The sequence below is a fragment of the Mus caroli genome, unplaced genomic scaffold (assembly GCF_978045245.1).
Source record: "Mus caroli unplaced genomic scaffold, Mus_caroli_1 scaffold_3, whole genome shotgun sequence".
In the NCBI taxonomy this organism is placed as follows: Eukaryota; Metazoa; Chordata; class Mammalia; order Rodentia; family Muridae; genus Mus; species Mus caroli.
This window is the reverse complement of record NW_028227258.1, coordinates 18,060,326-18,076,041: the sequence shown is the minus strand read 5'-3', so window position 1 is coordinate 18,076,041 and position 15,716 is coordinate 18,060,326. Positions and strand designations below refer to the sequence as shown.

The 15,716-nt window shown below is 37.4% G+C and overlaps 1 protein-coding gene across 5 annotated transcripts in view; it reads right to left on the bottom strand.

Annotated features, from left to right (window-relative positions):
• Bmpr1b (bone morphogenetic protein receptor type 1B) overlaps positions 1-15,716 on the bottom strand; it is a 335,320-nt gene that overhangs the window by 138,989 nt on the left and 180,615 nt on the right. For all 5 annotated transcript variants that reach the window (XM_085835481.1, XM_085835483.1, XM_085835482.1 and 2 more), the window contains one exon: positions 11,640-11,734. The gene's annotated coding sequence lies outside the window, so the exon portion shown is untranslated. The remainder of the gene's footprint in view (positions 1-11,639; positions 11,735-15,716) is intronic.

The window sequence follows — 15,716 nt, the reverse complement described above, 5'->3', positions numbered from 1 at the left end:
ATCAACACTAATTAATAAAATACAAATGGATCTTAGAGACAGCTGACATTCCGAGAATCCACCTTAGAAACACCCACACAATAACAAGGAGCATGTTGTTAACAATTAGCTTGAAACACTGTGTTCTGCAAAAAGACGGGAGTTAAAACATCTTCTATTTGCATTCAAGACTCATGGGGCTTCATGGAAGTCATGATGGCCTATGTAGATGAGGCATTACAGATGAAGCAGATAGTATAGCTTGGCAGATGGATGAAGTGAAGAGGGGTAAAGAGAATCAGGATTCTGACACAGTTCAAATAAATGTACACATCTCACTCTCAGTACTTTACCTTGCCCCTCTGAGTTTCAGGTCTTCAGAAGTTTCTTAGAATGGCCCTGTGTTCCTTAAAGACTCTTTGCTTACGTACTAACACAGCTTATGCAAACATCTAAGAAAATATTAGTTCTACCTTACACTCTAGTTCAAATCTCTATGTGATAACTCTGTCGCTCTCCAAGTAGACTCCCACCAATTCCCTTCATTCCATACAAGTGTTCTCCCACTAAAATCATGACATTCTTTTCTCAGTTTGCAGAAAGGAGGTTAGATAATAGTCTCAGAATTTTTTGATGATGTGCTTTGGCCACTTAATTATTTCTCCTAGTGTACCTTGATAAAAATGAATATTTACTTAATTACTGTCTCATAGATCATGAAGAAGATGACTGCTTAGTTCTAAAATATGTGGGATTTTTAAAAACTCTTACTTCACCAGTTGTATTGAATCTTTCTTGGTCATGAAATGCATACACATATTCACTGCAAACCATTTGGATCAGCACAATAAGAGAAATAGTGTAAAACTGATTTTGCAATGACAAATATCCCAAAGAACCTACAACTGGTAATCATCTTAAGTCATTTCTTCTAAATATAGGACCAAAACAATCATGGTAAAAATCAACAGAGCTTTTCTTCATTGTAATCTTTCTTTTTATTTCTTCAATATCTAGCTCGTTTCCAAAAAGGGCAAGAGATTATTGAACTTGATGTAGAAATAAAGTTCATTTTTCATGTCATTTGCTGCCTCACATCCTTTCAAATAAAGTTCCTGGAGAGCAGAGGAAGGTAAAGGTTAAACTGCACACAGGAAACCTCATATCAGAATAATCAAATGCATCTAAACCTGCAAGACAACAGGAGGGACTGACAGCATGCTCTGTCCAGCTGGTACATGATTCAGAGCTGGTCACAGCTTACCCCAGATAAATGGGTCTAAAGAAATGCCCAAACACATGAAGGATGCTAGTATTACAGCAAAAACAAGACACAGACAGTTTGCCAGATATGTGTACTACATGCATCCAGGTGGATTTGTGAATCAGACTTTGATCTCATATCAGCTTTGGGCATCAATTACCACCAGTAACACCGTTACCAAACAGGAAAATGTGTCACGGAAGCAATTTATTAAAACCTCACCTGACTTTTAATTGACTTTCTACTCTGACAAATACTTGTAGTTTTAAGAAACTGAAATCATGTCACTATCAATATCTCATTTCCTGATGACCAGATGACCACAATACAAACAGCCAGGAATGAGGCAGTCGCCCCTGCACAGTGAACCTTACAAGGAGTCTGACACAACAGACTGCAACAGAAAGAAAGGCCTTCTAAATATCTATGTCTTCCAGAAAACAATTCTAAAGACCTGAATGCAGGGGTCTCCAACCTCCCTCCCCAACCCTAGGCTTACAGGGAGACACTTAATAGTAGCTATTTTTCCTGTATAATTTCTCACAAAAATAATATTTCTGAAAAAGTCCTCTTTAATATAAGCATTATGTATATTCTCTGGTCTGCAGTCTTTTCGAGAGCCATGCCAATGCAACCACTGTAACGTGCTCTAACACCTAAGTGTCATTTAACAAGAAACATAGTTTTAGCCCATACTTATAAAAGTGTAAATGCAATACAAATTGAAAGGCAGCACAGAGATTTAAAACAGGACTTTAGGATCATGAAGCAAAGATGGCCTCACACAGAATATGGAAATGAGTAATGATCCCACAGAGGTACAAAAAAAAGAAACTTGATTAATAAAGTCCTTGTGGACCATAGTGGCTGTGATTAAATTCAACTTTACTATTTCTGGATATGAAAGAGCTCTCCATGCTTCAATGGAGATGAAGAAAATTCTAATTACTTCTGAAAATAAAGATATCCCAGGATGTGTTTTGATTTCAAAACAAAGAAACTGAATTTTTAAAGTAATGAAGAGAACATGAATGCAGTTGCTAAGGAAGGGGCTCCAAAGAGCACTTAGACTCGGAATTATCTGATTTCATCTTTTAAAGAGTACTACTGTAAACAAAAGAGAGTAATACAACCACTGCAGAAAGCATAAATAGATACATAAGAAAAAACTGCCATAACTAATTAATCTTCTCAAATTCAAGTTCAACAGTAATGAAGATAAAAATCAAAATAAATATAACTTTTATTAGTACAGATTTCAAAAAAAATTGTAAGTACCTTCAGGAAAAAAATAAAAAAGATTTTTAAAGTGGGCAATTTAGACCCAGAGCAAAAAGGCAGCAATCCAAAGGTGTGTGCTTATTCAAAGGTCATGGAATTTCCTTCAGTAATCTAAAAGGTACTGGAAGGACAAGAGCTGAATGCGCAGTCACAGGCTGGGGTTAGGTTTAATATTCAGTTAGTCATGAAACAACTTCTCTATGGGTGAGCATGGCAAAGCAGAATTGTAATACTAGCACCTGGTGGCCTGAGGTAAGCAGATAGCAATGACAAGGCCCTGGCTACTCAGGGAAATCTTTGATAGTACAACCCAGTTGAACCTACAACTGATAATCATCTTAAGTTATTTCTTCATCAAACATGATGAGGTTAAGCAGGGAAAAACCTGAAAGCTCTGTCCCTAAGAGTGAGCTTACACTGGGCTGGCTATGCGAGCTACTAAGAAGAAAGGAAGCACCACCAGTCTTGAACCCTGCAAACTGAAACAGTGATTGACCTAGCAGGAGACACCCACTTATGCAACAGTGACATGAGCATCGTGTCAATAACCAACCAATCTCTGACTGAACTCCAGTTCTGCCATTACAGGATAAGAGTCACGCCTGGCACCAATATTAGACTAAAAACTCTATGACTTGACAGGTCATAGGGGTGAGGAAAACTTACAAAACATGCAATGACATATTGTTACATCCATAGATTAGTGAATCACTTATCCTTCATCCGAGAAGATTCTAATTACTCTAGAAGGTGACTCACATAATGACTCACAACTAACCAACCAGCAAAGACTAAGTGACTGCAGAAACCTCAGTCCTTAGAGAATAAATATATAAGCCTCATCTCTTCTCCCAAGACTCGGGAATAACTTCAGACGAAAAAGTGGAACGAGTATAAGAATCGGAAGTGGTGGACGATTATCAAGAAATATTATTTTCTGGACACAGTAGGGCAAGTGCACATATGGACGCATAGGAATTTTGGTATTGTGCATAAAACCTGTGCAAGCCAAGCCAGACCAAATCCTAGCACAGAGACAAGAACTGAGCACAGAATCCCACCCCAAATTTGATTTATTGGCAGTTATTAGCTGCAGGGAGAAGGAAAAGTGTAGACCCTGGTAAGTCAACCATTCTCCAGCAACAGATTGCATATGCAAGAATATTTTAAGACCAAGGTGGTCTTTAAAAGGCACAAGACAGGCAAGTAGTGAAGGGATGCCAGCTGAAGAAAATGTTGGGGAGCAGGTAAATATGATTAAAATACATTGAATAAAACATTCAAGGAACTAATAAAAGAAGAAAAGTTCAATCATGTTTGATACTTTTAACTTTTTAATAACATCAACCTCTTACTACCCTCTGATACCCTCTGAGACACCTCAACTTCATGTAACCATTAAGTAGTAGGAGCTGTCCTAGACATAATCATCACGATCATCGTTGTCGGCATCATCACCATCGTCTCCAATTGGTAGAGTTCAATCAGTACTGACCATAAGCCTATGGGTCTTGGGTCATAAACAAGGTTATTGTTCTTTGTTTGTTGGTTGGTCTTTCTTTCTTTGATTTTCTGCTTGTGTGATACATCATCTTCTTGGATCTTCTTCAAATTCTTTCTTCAGTGTTTTAGAGTTTTCATCGTACGGGACTTTTACATCTTTGGTTAGGTTTATTCTATGGCATTTTACTTTATTTGAGGCAGCTGTGCACCGAATTGCTTTTCTGATTTATTTCTTGGCATGTTACCACTTTACAGGAAGGATACTGATTTTAGTGAGTTAATATTCTGTCTTAGCATCTTCTACTGAAGGTGTTCATCAGAACTGAGAGGTTTTTTGTTTTTGTTTTTGTTTTGTTTTTTTTTGGATTGTCTGCAGAGTCTCTTATTTAAAGAACTGTATCAACCGCAAATTAGAGTATGCTGACTTCTTTCCCTCTTTGTATGTTAGTATTATAGAGAAGACTCCAAAACTTTAAGTTGAATAACAAATGACAAACTAGACACCTTTCCTTGTATCTGACACTAGTGGAAATGCTTTGAGTTTTTTCCAATTTAGGATAATGTTGGCTCTAGGTTTGCACTATATGGCCTTCAATATGTGGAAATGTGTTTCTTTTATTCAATTCAGAGATTTTTAATCATGAAAGGATACTGGAATAGTTAAAAGCCTTTCTTACATTTACTGAAAGAATCATGTGCTAGCTATAGTTCACTGAAGTGAAGAATTACATTTGCTGGATTATGTATGTTATACCATCCCAGGATTTGGGGAAGGAAGTCAACACAACCATATTTAATAATATGTTTTCATGTGTCCTGGATTCTGTTTTCAACTATGTTACTGAGATTTTCCCATTTATGTTCATAATAGAGATGATCATATCAGCTTCTTTCCTGTTATTGTTGCTTTCCCATCTTTTTCTGGTTTGGGTATGAGGGAGATTGAACAATACACCACTGAACTGTGAGTACATCATCAAAGAGAGGAAGAAGAAAAAATTTTAAACTTAGAAATCCTAGGAACAAAGGAAAATTAACACATTCAAAACCTGCCCAAAAATGCAGCCATGGTTCATCATAAATGAATCAGCAAATGTAATACGTAACACGAATGAACTCAAGGACAGAAAGTGGGTTATTATCCTAGTAAACACGGGAAGGCTTTGACATTCTTTAACATCCTTAATACTAAAGCAATCTAAGAAGGAAATTTCTAGCTTCCACTGCCTAAATTAAAATCTCAGAGACATCTCAAGTAAGTCAAATAACACAATACCTTAGAGTTTTGGAAAAAAACAAGAAAAACCCTAACTTCAAATCAGTAGATGAAATAATTAACATCAAGACAGAATTAATGTAACAGAAATAAAACAAACATAGAATTTACAAAGAATCAATTTTAAAAAATGGTGGTTCTTCAAAAGATAAACACAGTTGACAAATCCTCAGCCAAACTAATAAAAAGAAGTGTACCCAATGTAATAAAATTAAAAATGAAAATGGTATTTCAACAGATACCAACACAATTCAGAAAATCTTAAGGACATACTGATCAAACTTATATTTCACAAATTTGGAAAATCAAAAAGATATAGATGAATTTCTGGATGTGTATGACTTTACCAAATTAAGTGAAGGTGAGAAAATTGAAACAGATCTATAACCACCAATTAGATCTGAGTAATTTTTTTTCAAAATGTCTTAGCTAAAAGTAAAGGCCCAAATGGATTCACTGTTGACTCTACCACTCCTTAGAAATATTAATGTCAATAATTCAACTATTCCATGATATTGAAAAGGAATGCTAGCTAACTCATTGATGAAGCCTGAATTATTTTTTAAAAACAGTCTTCTTTTAAGTTATAGACAGAATTCATTTTATTCTAGGAAACATGGTTTTTAATCTTATTCAAAGCTTTCACCTCCCCAAAATTCAAAAAATAAATCAACTTCAAAGCAGTTATAAATGATACAGCTGTTCACTTCCCTATTAGATTTCCTAAGCTACAATAAAAATACAGAAATTTAATTTTATTACTTTTGTTTTATATGTATTTGCCATATTTTCTTGGAGCAAGAAAAATGTTTGTGGGATGCACTACCAAGAAAAATGAGAAAACCAGGAGAGAAAAGAAGAAAATACCATTCAAAAATATTTTAAGTATAGTTATGAGTGAAAAAGTACTTTAGCTCCTCTAGGAACAGAAATTATAAGATTTAATTTTCAGAAATAAGAAAGAATGCAAAGCTTAATACAGTTCAAACATAGAATTTTACAAAATATTTTTTAAATAAAATATGTAGAATAAATATAGAAAAAGTATAATCAGACCAAAAAATCATATTTTATCTTTAAATGTAGGGATTTCTTTCCTTTGTGATTTACATTGTAATTATATACTTGAAAATGTTGTTTGTCAAGGTTGACAAAATTTCTCATACATTTGCCCATCTTTAACATAAAAAGCTTCCAATTTAGAAGGTAACATATTTTACGAATTGCATACTGTGCATAATTATAGGAAATATTGATTGGTAAGGCAAGCTGCTGATGTAATAAAGCAAAACAAATATTGATTTGGTGAAAAAGAAACAAAAGGCAAAAATCCTTTCTGCACACTTCAACCACGAAGTTCTCTGACCTTCTCTCAGTGGCAGTGATGGAGTTTAGGGATTTGGTCTTGCTGTAGTCTTTGAGATTATATTGAGACAAGCTTGTGTTTCTGTCTTCACTGACTAATGAGAAGCAGGTACATGGCCTCACCCATGATCCAAGAAACCTCTCTTCTCCCAGTCTTCTCATATCATTTGATATGCCAGACAGAGCTATAACAATTATACCTGTAAACTTTTAGAAATGGCACTTGTTGCAGGTCAAACGTCTCTCCAACAGAACAGTTATGTGGAAAAAAAAAATCTATCTGAAAAGAAATTTCAACTGACTATGGTCTATTTTAAGCAATTAAAAAGTCACTACATTTTCCTTTGAAAATACCAATATTGTTTTCATTCCTCAGACAGATACAAGTCAAGGCTAAGCAAACAGGAGTCATATTTAATGTCTGCAAGAGATTTTTAAGGCTAACATAGTAGTGAATGCAATTGTCGAGAGCACCAAGCAGGACAAACACTTGGAACTGAGAAAACTCAGTTGCTCTAAATTGTCCGTGAAGGTTGGTGTTTGTCAACGGTAAATATGAAGTAGCTCAGACAAGTACTTTAAGCATTCTGAGTAAACAAAACACAATTAAAAGCAAAGTAATTTTTACTTTTAGTGAATTTCAGAGCTTAAAGGAACAGCTGTTATTTCTCAACTTTTTTAAACACTGACTTCCTTTTCTTTCAACATTTCTATTTTGAGAAGTAAATTCTTCCTCTGACTTAACTGCAGTATCACCTTTCGTGTTGGAGAACTCTTCGGCCATGCTTTTGTGTTATTTCCTTAAGTCCCTAGCTAACTCTGCAAGAGTAAATACTACTGAAGGAACGCCTTTCCTGGGACCACTGAAAGCAGCTCCATCCTGCCAGTCTAGTTTTCCCAAACACAAGACAGACCTACTCTTCCCTGAAGCTCTGGGACCTTGGGAAGGGAGCTACTGTCCATGGAGGAAATTCTTTACGGAATCACGGCATTCAGCACTGCATGAGCAATTTATCAGCTACTGTGACAGATTTGATCAACATGATTGAGCAAACACTTGGGGTCTATATATTCTGGATTTATTTTTGCTAGTCATTGTTATTTTGTAAGTTTTTACAACAAATACATACTTGTGTGGGTATGTTCACTATACATGATCATATATGATTAATTTCTCTCTTCCCTACCCCTCCCTCCCTCTCTCTCTCTCTCTCTCTCTCTCTCTCTCTCTCTCATATAATTGATACTAAAAAAATAAGCAAAATATTTTTATGATATGGTTACTACCCTTAAAATACTTATTCCTTCTTGACAAACTTTTTGCCCATCAGAGTAATCAATGTTTTAAACAGTGTTAATACAAAGGGGCTATTTAAAAATGCGTTTAATGTCTCATGAAAAGACAACCATTGTAACTTGAGGTTCCTCAAGTGCTGTGGCAAAGGTTTATGGATGGCTAGAGCAACCAACTCATGAGCTTCCTGGAAAGGTAGGTCTCGTCAATGAAACTAAAACCTGGGAGAGGGCTTTCACAAGGGAGTGACGGCCTATGCAAAACATAAGAGAAACATCACAGGGTGGACAACGGTATTAAATGCAAGAGTTATTGCTCAAACAAGAAACAGAAAAAAAAGAGGGATGTTCTCCTGGGTTGGCAAGATATGTAGGTAACATTCCAGAAAGAAAGGCAGAAGGTGAGTATAGAACAAAAGAGCTAACTAACAACATCAGAAAAGCTCAAAGCTTCCAAGAATCATGGCCTTTTGGGGACACCGAAAAGCCAGGTGAGAGGAGCTCTGCAGGAATGTGCTGTGTATCAGAGTGTGGAAAGTCTCCACCAAGCATGCTGTGGTAGATGATGGGCGGTATGAAAAACAGGACTGGGAGGATGGGCCCATTAAGAAGTGTCTAATTCATATTTACGGTTTAATTCAATATTGCTTCCGTGGATGCATAATGCAAAAGGCTCCATGTTTCTTAATATTTTATAATATTCCTAATAAAAATGGTATTTAGAAATGTGATTAGCAATTAATAGGAGGATTTATCAAAAGCCAAAAATAATACCGAGAAAGTATTTCAAGTTTTAAAATACTCAATTAGTCTTCAACTCAATATAGCCCATTTTAGGCATTATCAACCAGTACCAAAATTTCTACTCTTTTCTCCTAAACTTGAAGGAAAATCCTTCTCTGGCTTATTTTTCATGCTTTTTTTCTTTCAATAAAGAGTCAACATGGAACTTCAGAGACAAAGTTATAAGGAGGACTGAAAAGAAAACTTATAAAAAAGGGTTCAACACAAATGATGCATTCAGTAGCAACAACAACAAACAAACAGAACACTTAATGCAGAAGAAATCGCAATCTTCACCATGTAGCAAAGAAAAATTCATTAGCTGACTTAGTCAGTTTCCATTTGTCCCATCTAGATCCACCATGATATGCTTTCAAAATAGTATTACAATATTATTAAACATAACAATATAACAATATTATAAAACATAAATGAAACGTATCGAATTCTCAAACTGAAGGGAAAATTCTCAAACAAATAAAAACACGCACTGATTTTGAGGAAACTAAGCATTAAATGTTAACATAAACTTTAAGAAAATAGGTGGATTAGCTCAGACTTTAAATTAATAAAGGACTACTAAATGGGGCTCTGGAAGTACAGGCATCAAGACCAATAATCGACAAATGGAACCTTATGAAACTAAAAAGTTTCTGTAGCGAGGACATAATTCAAGTCAAGAGGCAGCCTCCAGAACGGGAAAATCATTATCAGTTATATAGCTGACAGAGGGTTAGTACCCAACGAATGCACAAACCCCCAAAACTAGACAAAGAAACAACCCCTCAAAAAAAAACCACAAAGACAAACAACCCAATTAAAATATAGGACATGGAACTCAACAGAGAGTTCTCAAAAGAAGAAATACAAATAGCTAAGGAATATTTTCAGTATTCATCCTCCTTACCAATCAGGTAAATGTAAATTAAAACTACTTAGAGATTTGCTCTTTCTCCATTCAGAATGGCTAAGCTTGAAAAAAAAAATTGCTGGTGTGAATGTGGAAAAACACCTGTCCATTGTGGGTGGCAATGCCACCTGATACAGCCTCGGTGGTAGAAATCAGTGCTGAGGTTCCTCATAGAGCAGGGGAGACATTTGTCACATGACCCAGGACAACCCCTGGGCATGTTCCTAAGAAACTCTGTATCATAGTACAGAGACATCTGCTAATTCTCATTCAGGAATGCTTTCTCACAAACAGGCAGAATATGGAAACAGCCTATATATCCTGCAACTGATAATTTTGAAACCTTTTTAAAATTATGCCTGCAGCCAGGCAGTGGTGGTACACGCCTTTAATCCCAGCACTCTGGGAGGCAGAGGCAGGCAGATCTCTGAGCTCAAGGTCAGCCTAGTGTACAGAGCCACTTCCAGGACAGCCAAGGTGACACAGAGAAACCCTCTCTAGACACCCCTACCAAAATAATGCATGCACTTTGGGTATGGTCACTGACACTTCATACCAGGAAGCTGAGGTGGAGACTAGTGTAGCATGAACACCCAATACCAGATCGGTCATGGCTACACAAAAAACCCAGTATCAATAATACCAGCACACCCCCCCCCAAAAAAAAGCAATTACACATCAATCAACTTCAGTGATTCTGTGTAAGTTTTGGTCTTGTTCAAAGAGACTCACTTTTCATTTAGAGCTATTCCAGCTGCAGTTTTGATATGGCCCGTCATATTTCAAAACTGGATCCTTTCTGGATATTAACCCTATATCAACCTGTGCCACATAATAGCTCTCCCTTGCATCTCTACTGGACTATCATTTAAATTCCATGGCAGAATAAGTTTTGTTTTCAACTTACATACGTAGAGCAGTGGTACAAAAAACTCACTGGAACGCAAAGTCACCTAGAACATAACCTAAAATGTCTAAATACCGTGCATTTGTTTGTAGTTCCACAAGCTAAGAATCGAACAAAGAAACTGTAACTTCATTAATTTGCTAGTCAACTTGAACGAACTTAATGCTTTATTTCTAGTGAAGCAAAATACTGACTTCTGAAACCACACACAGTAGACATAAATAATAAAAGTATGTAGGTTTTGTGAGTGCTCTAAACAAGAATGCACACAGAGCATAAAATAGTTTCTGTGTCCTTCAGTATTATCGCATTTAGGATGATCAGAGAGATAAGCATAGTCTAGCATACCACAGCAATACATGCGCACAGAGAAGCCTTTGACCTGCTACCTGCAGTAAGAGGAAAACACCCGTGTAATGCACTGCCAGAGATGCTGACTCAGGTTTAACATTACGAAAAGGGACACAGTTCATAAAAACCCAACTGCTAGTCATCTGGACAAGCATAGGGGCTTCCTCCTAAATTCTGTCTTTGGGACTTTGTACAGAGAAAACTATCTTGTCACTCTAGGCTCATCTCTTCCCAAAGGAGTAGTAACTATTTCAGTCTGCTGCCTACTGAAGTTTTGTTCTGTCAAAAAGACCCTATATTGTCCATATCTCCTGTTCCCACATTCTGATACTGTCTAGTAAGTACATCTCTGCGAGTTGATGTGAGCTTTCTACATTCCATCTTTAGGTCACAAAATTAACTAACAAATGCTATCGCCTTACTATTTTTATCATGTAAAATCGGAAGTTTCGGACAAGCAGGCTTCAGTCTGATAGCCGAGAGAGCATGAAATCAGGGTTTGAGCGCGGCTGCCACCCACCCATACTCGGGACACTAAGAAGGGCCATGATTCTCAACAGGGACTCCACAAACCTCCACCGCCTCCAAGAACACTCATGGGAGCAGGCGGCCCCTCCTTACAGCTGTACCAAGCCCCACAGCCTTCTGCCCACTGATGCAGAGCAGCCAACCAGGAGGGAGGTGGGCTTTACAAGTAAAAGCCAGCCTAAACTGGTTAATCCCTTACCTCTTCACTTATGGCCGGGTTGCTCCTTTAACTTTTTGTTTGCTCTCTTGTCATAGCTCAGCGCCAAATGGTTGTGATTCAGCCGAAGTTTGAACCTGACAGAAAGAAATTTCTTTTTAGAACAAAAACGCTCAAAATTCAAGTTCTCGCCACTGTTTTCTTCCTTGCCTGGCTCTCTCCGTGTCCGCGTGTTTCTCCGTGTGTCTCGGCAAGGCAGCTACGTAGTGGTCTATAAATATTGACCCTCACACTTGCTCAGAGTTCTCTCTGCCCATGGCACAGGTCTGTGTCACAGAACACCGCGGTAATACTCCAGCGAGGTTCTCAGCTGCTCGGACAAAGCAGTGGATTGGCTCACTACCCAGCAACCCTGTGCTTGCCTGGAAATACCATTTCGCTGCCAGCTTTACAGATGCTATGGGCCTTTCCTGAGCCCCAAATCAGGCACAGAGGGGCAATTATGAGGCTTGTCTGAAGAAATACAGCTTTCCTCAAGCAGGTGGAGAGAAGTAGGCTAGGAGGAGGGGAAGACAAGAGAGGAAATACTGCCTTTGTTTTGTCCAAACAATGACATCTCAAACCTTTATAAAATTCCTACCTAAATGCCAATCCATTAAGCTTTGCAAAACTTGGTTATATATATTATGAATGACCTAAATCATAAGAAAGCAGTCTCATAATTGTTTTAATATTGCTTCTTATTTTAAAAATGCTGCAGGGAATGAGTAATTGGCCAAAGAGACCTTTTTTTTTTCTTCCTGTATTCACTTGCAGAATGATAGAAATGCATTGGAATGTATAATATTAAACAGATAAATTATGTATTTGGTGAGTGAAACTAAAATGTAATCTAAACATTATGTGAGTCAACATGTTATACTAACTTGTAGATTTACAATCCTGACAATTTGAATTATTTTACTTTGGGCTCTTAGATTAAGGATAAACTAAACCATCCCAATATGTAGATTATAAGTAACATACATTTACCATCATCTATACTATATAATACTTATATTAGAAATGCTTAGAAAATATATTATGCTGTTTTTTTCATGCTTTTGCCAGTGATAATTAATTGTTTGCTTTATTACATTGTATTTCTTGATGAAACCAGATGAAGGAATCTTTGGAAATAATATGGTACAGGAATTTAGAGAGCTACCCTTAGCTAGGCTGTTAGTTTACTTGGGGTCATGTGACATTGTTGTAGCAGAGCCAAAACCCAAACCACCAGCCTTCCTTACTACTCAGAGGCTGGTCAACATCCCTCTAGACAGTGATTCTTAAACTCATCTTTAGCTTCATCTCCATGTGCAAACTGGCCTTACCCATAAGCATATACATTCACACACATCTTTAATCCCTTTCAGAGGAAGGCTGCTCTCTCTAAATTTGAGTCCAGCCTGGACTACACAGTGAGTTCCAGGCCAGCCAGAGAGAACTGCATAGTGAGACCTTATCTCAAAAACACAAATCAAAACAAAAACTCACAGGCAGAAAATTAATATAAAAGAATAAATTTGTTATGAGTAAAATGCCTAAAATTGTTATATACAACTGGGTTTTGAACCACTGATACCAAATCGCCCATGCTTGACTCAACAATTAACATTTTCACTAAGCTAACTCACTGCTGAGACCGACTTAAAGGTAGATACTGAAGACACACCATTCCTACTCTCAAAGACCTTATTGTATAAGTTGGAGGAATGGTTAATGGCTAGGTAGTGCATTCCTCAGCCAAGGAAGAGGAGAGAGAGGAAGGCAGTGAGGAACAGGAACAAGCAGAAGTCCACTCAGCATGCACTACAACACACAGCTATCATGTGAGACTCCAGCAAGGTTACTGAGGCACACAGACAGGACTCCAGGATAAGGAAGGGCCAGCAAGCGACAGCACGCAACTGCGCCTGCAATCAGCTCTTTCTAGTTGGGTTATAAACAGGTATGACAAAGCATTTAGGGAAACCAGGCAGTAGAGAAAGAAGAGGTGTAGACTCCAATAAAAATCATATTAGCAAACATGGGATTTCTGTGTAATGTAGACCACCAGGCTTCAGATACTTTTCACAAAGAAAAGAATTTGAAAAACTCTGTAATCATCACACAATCACAAGCTTATATCCATAATTTTAAGCAATAGTAGCATGAGTACATGCAATAAAACTGATTTTTTTTTTTACTGTTTTGGAAATCACGACATTTTAAAAATAAAATTAAGCAACAACACACAATCAATAGTAATTTAAAAACATTAGTTGACATCCACTTAACAGCTGAAAATTGTTCTTTATTTTAATTTATTCACCTTTTACCTATCTCATTTCCTCAGAATTTTCATGAAATACACACAACGATAAGTTTTTAATTGTTCTTTTGTGTGTTTTATATGTCTCTTCAATAAAATTAAATGTATTGATTTTTTTTAGTTATTAAGTATTCCAGGACTGTGGTGAACATTCTATAACAGCAGAGTGTGATTTTAGGATGGTTGAGGGCAGATGGTTGCTTTTGCAAGAGAAACGCTGCCACTACTAAAGCATTCTCTTAGCCAGGTCAATAGTAACAGAGGTGAAGGAGATGTTGAACAGGCAGACACTCCAGGAAAACTACCCACTCAGCTGCTAAGTGGGAAAAACTCGTGTTACAGCGCCACTGCATGTGATTCCGGGTGCATGACATCTGGGGATGGGAAACAGTTGCCTGGGTAACAGGTTTGGGGGATAGTGTGGGTAAAGGGCACCAAGGAAGATTCTCCGAGAAGTGCAACCACTTAGAATGCTGGAATGACAGCATGATGTCATGCAGGTGGCAAATGAACAGAATTATACAACAGGAAGAACGAAGCCCTGGACTGGAGAGATGGCTAAGCCCTTGTAATTCTTGCAGATGAGTAGACTTCGGCTTATAAAGCCAATTTCTGGTGCATATTATCACCTCTAACTCTAGCTCTAAGTGACACTGCTGCCCCCAGGAGTATCTGTACTCACACACACATGAAACAAAGACAGGCACAGACCTACATGTAATCTTTTATTTAAGAAGAAGAAGAATGAACTCCCATGTAAAGTGTAAACAGTATGAAGCCTCTTGCCTGACTAGTTGAAGTGTGTGGCCCGGAGGTGATATTGTTTATTGAGCAACGTTTGTTTAACAAGGGATTTAAAAATACTATAGCACTAAAAGCATCCCTAAATGATTTTGCTGTTTTTATCATAAAGAAAATAAAGCTAAGTCATTAAGTCGCTTGACAGAAGTCACGTAACAAATCAGTCATTGAATTGGCAATGAACCGCAGTCTGTGACTGGACTTTAATACCACATACAGCCTTGGTGTCACTTGTTTAACTGAGAACACATACTACACAGACCAGGAAGAATGGGGGACATACCAGGCAGGACCAAATGAGCTTTCTGAACTACTTACTCTCAGAGAATGAAGAGAAGTTTAATATGGAGTACTAAAAGGTGGTACAAAAGAAGGGATGAGCAGATTATGGGGAGGGAGACTCAAAAGGACTAAAATGCCTTCTCTTCAACTTGGCAAACAAATAGGTAAAAAGCCTCTGAAAAGACTAAGCTGGCTCTTCTTCAGAAAGTCTGGGCTTTGTCAAGCTGGGTTATAGGAAAAGGAGTAACTCCATGTCAGAGCCCTGGAGAGAGAGCATAGTTTTAGTTTTAGATGCAATGAACTTGGTATGTGCTGAATCCTAGTGAACATGTTCAGTAGATATTAAAATATACTATTCTATGATACAGGAAAACATCTGTTCTTTTGCTATACAAACACCATCATCATATAATCTCCTGACAGAAGCCATAGAATTTACTTAAAACACTACCCTGATTGCATTCCTCTCCTGGTAAACCTCTGTATTGTCTCATCTTACTCAGTAGAAGCAATGGTCTGAAATCCATTGATCTCTTCATCAGTATGCCTTACACAGTAGCCACTACAATCCCATTTCTGTCTCAACTGCGACAACTTACCCTCTGGATATTCCTTACATACCTTTCCCTTGGTAAAGTTTCCCTCCAAAAACGTCTACTTGCATTCACCTTTTTAAGTGCCCT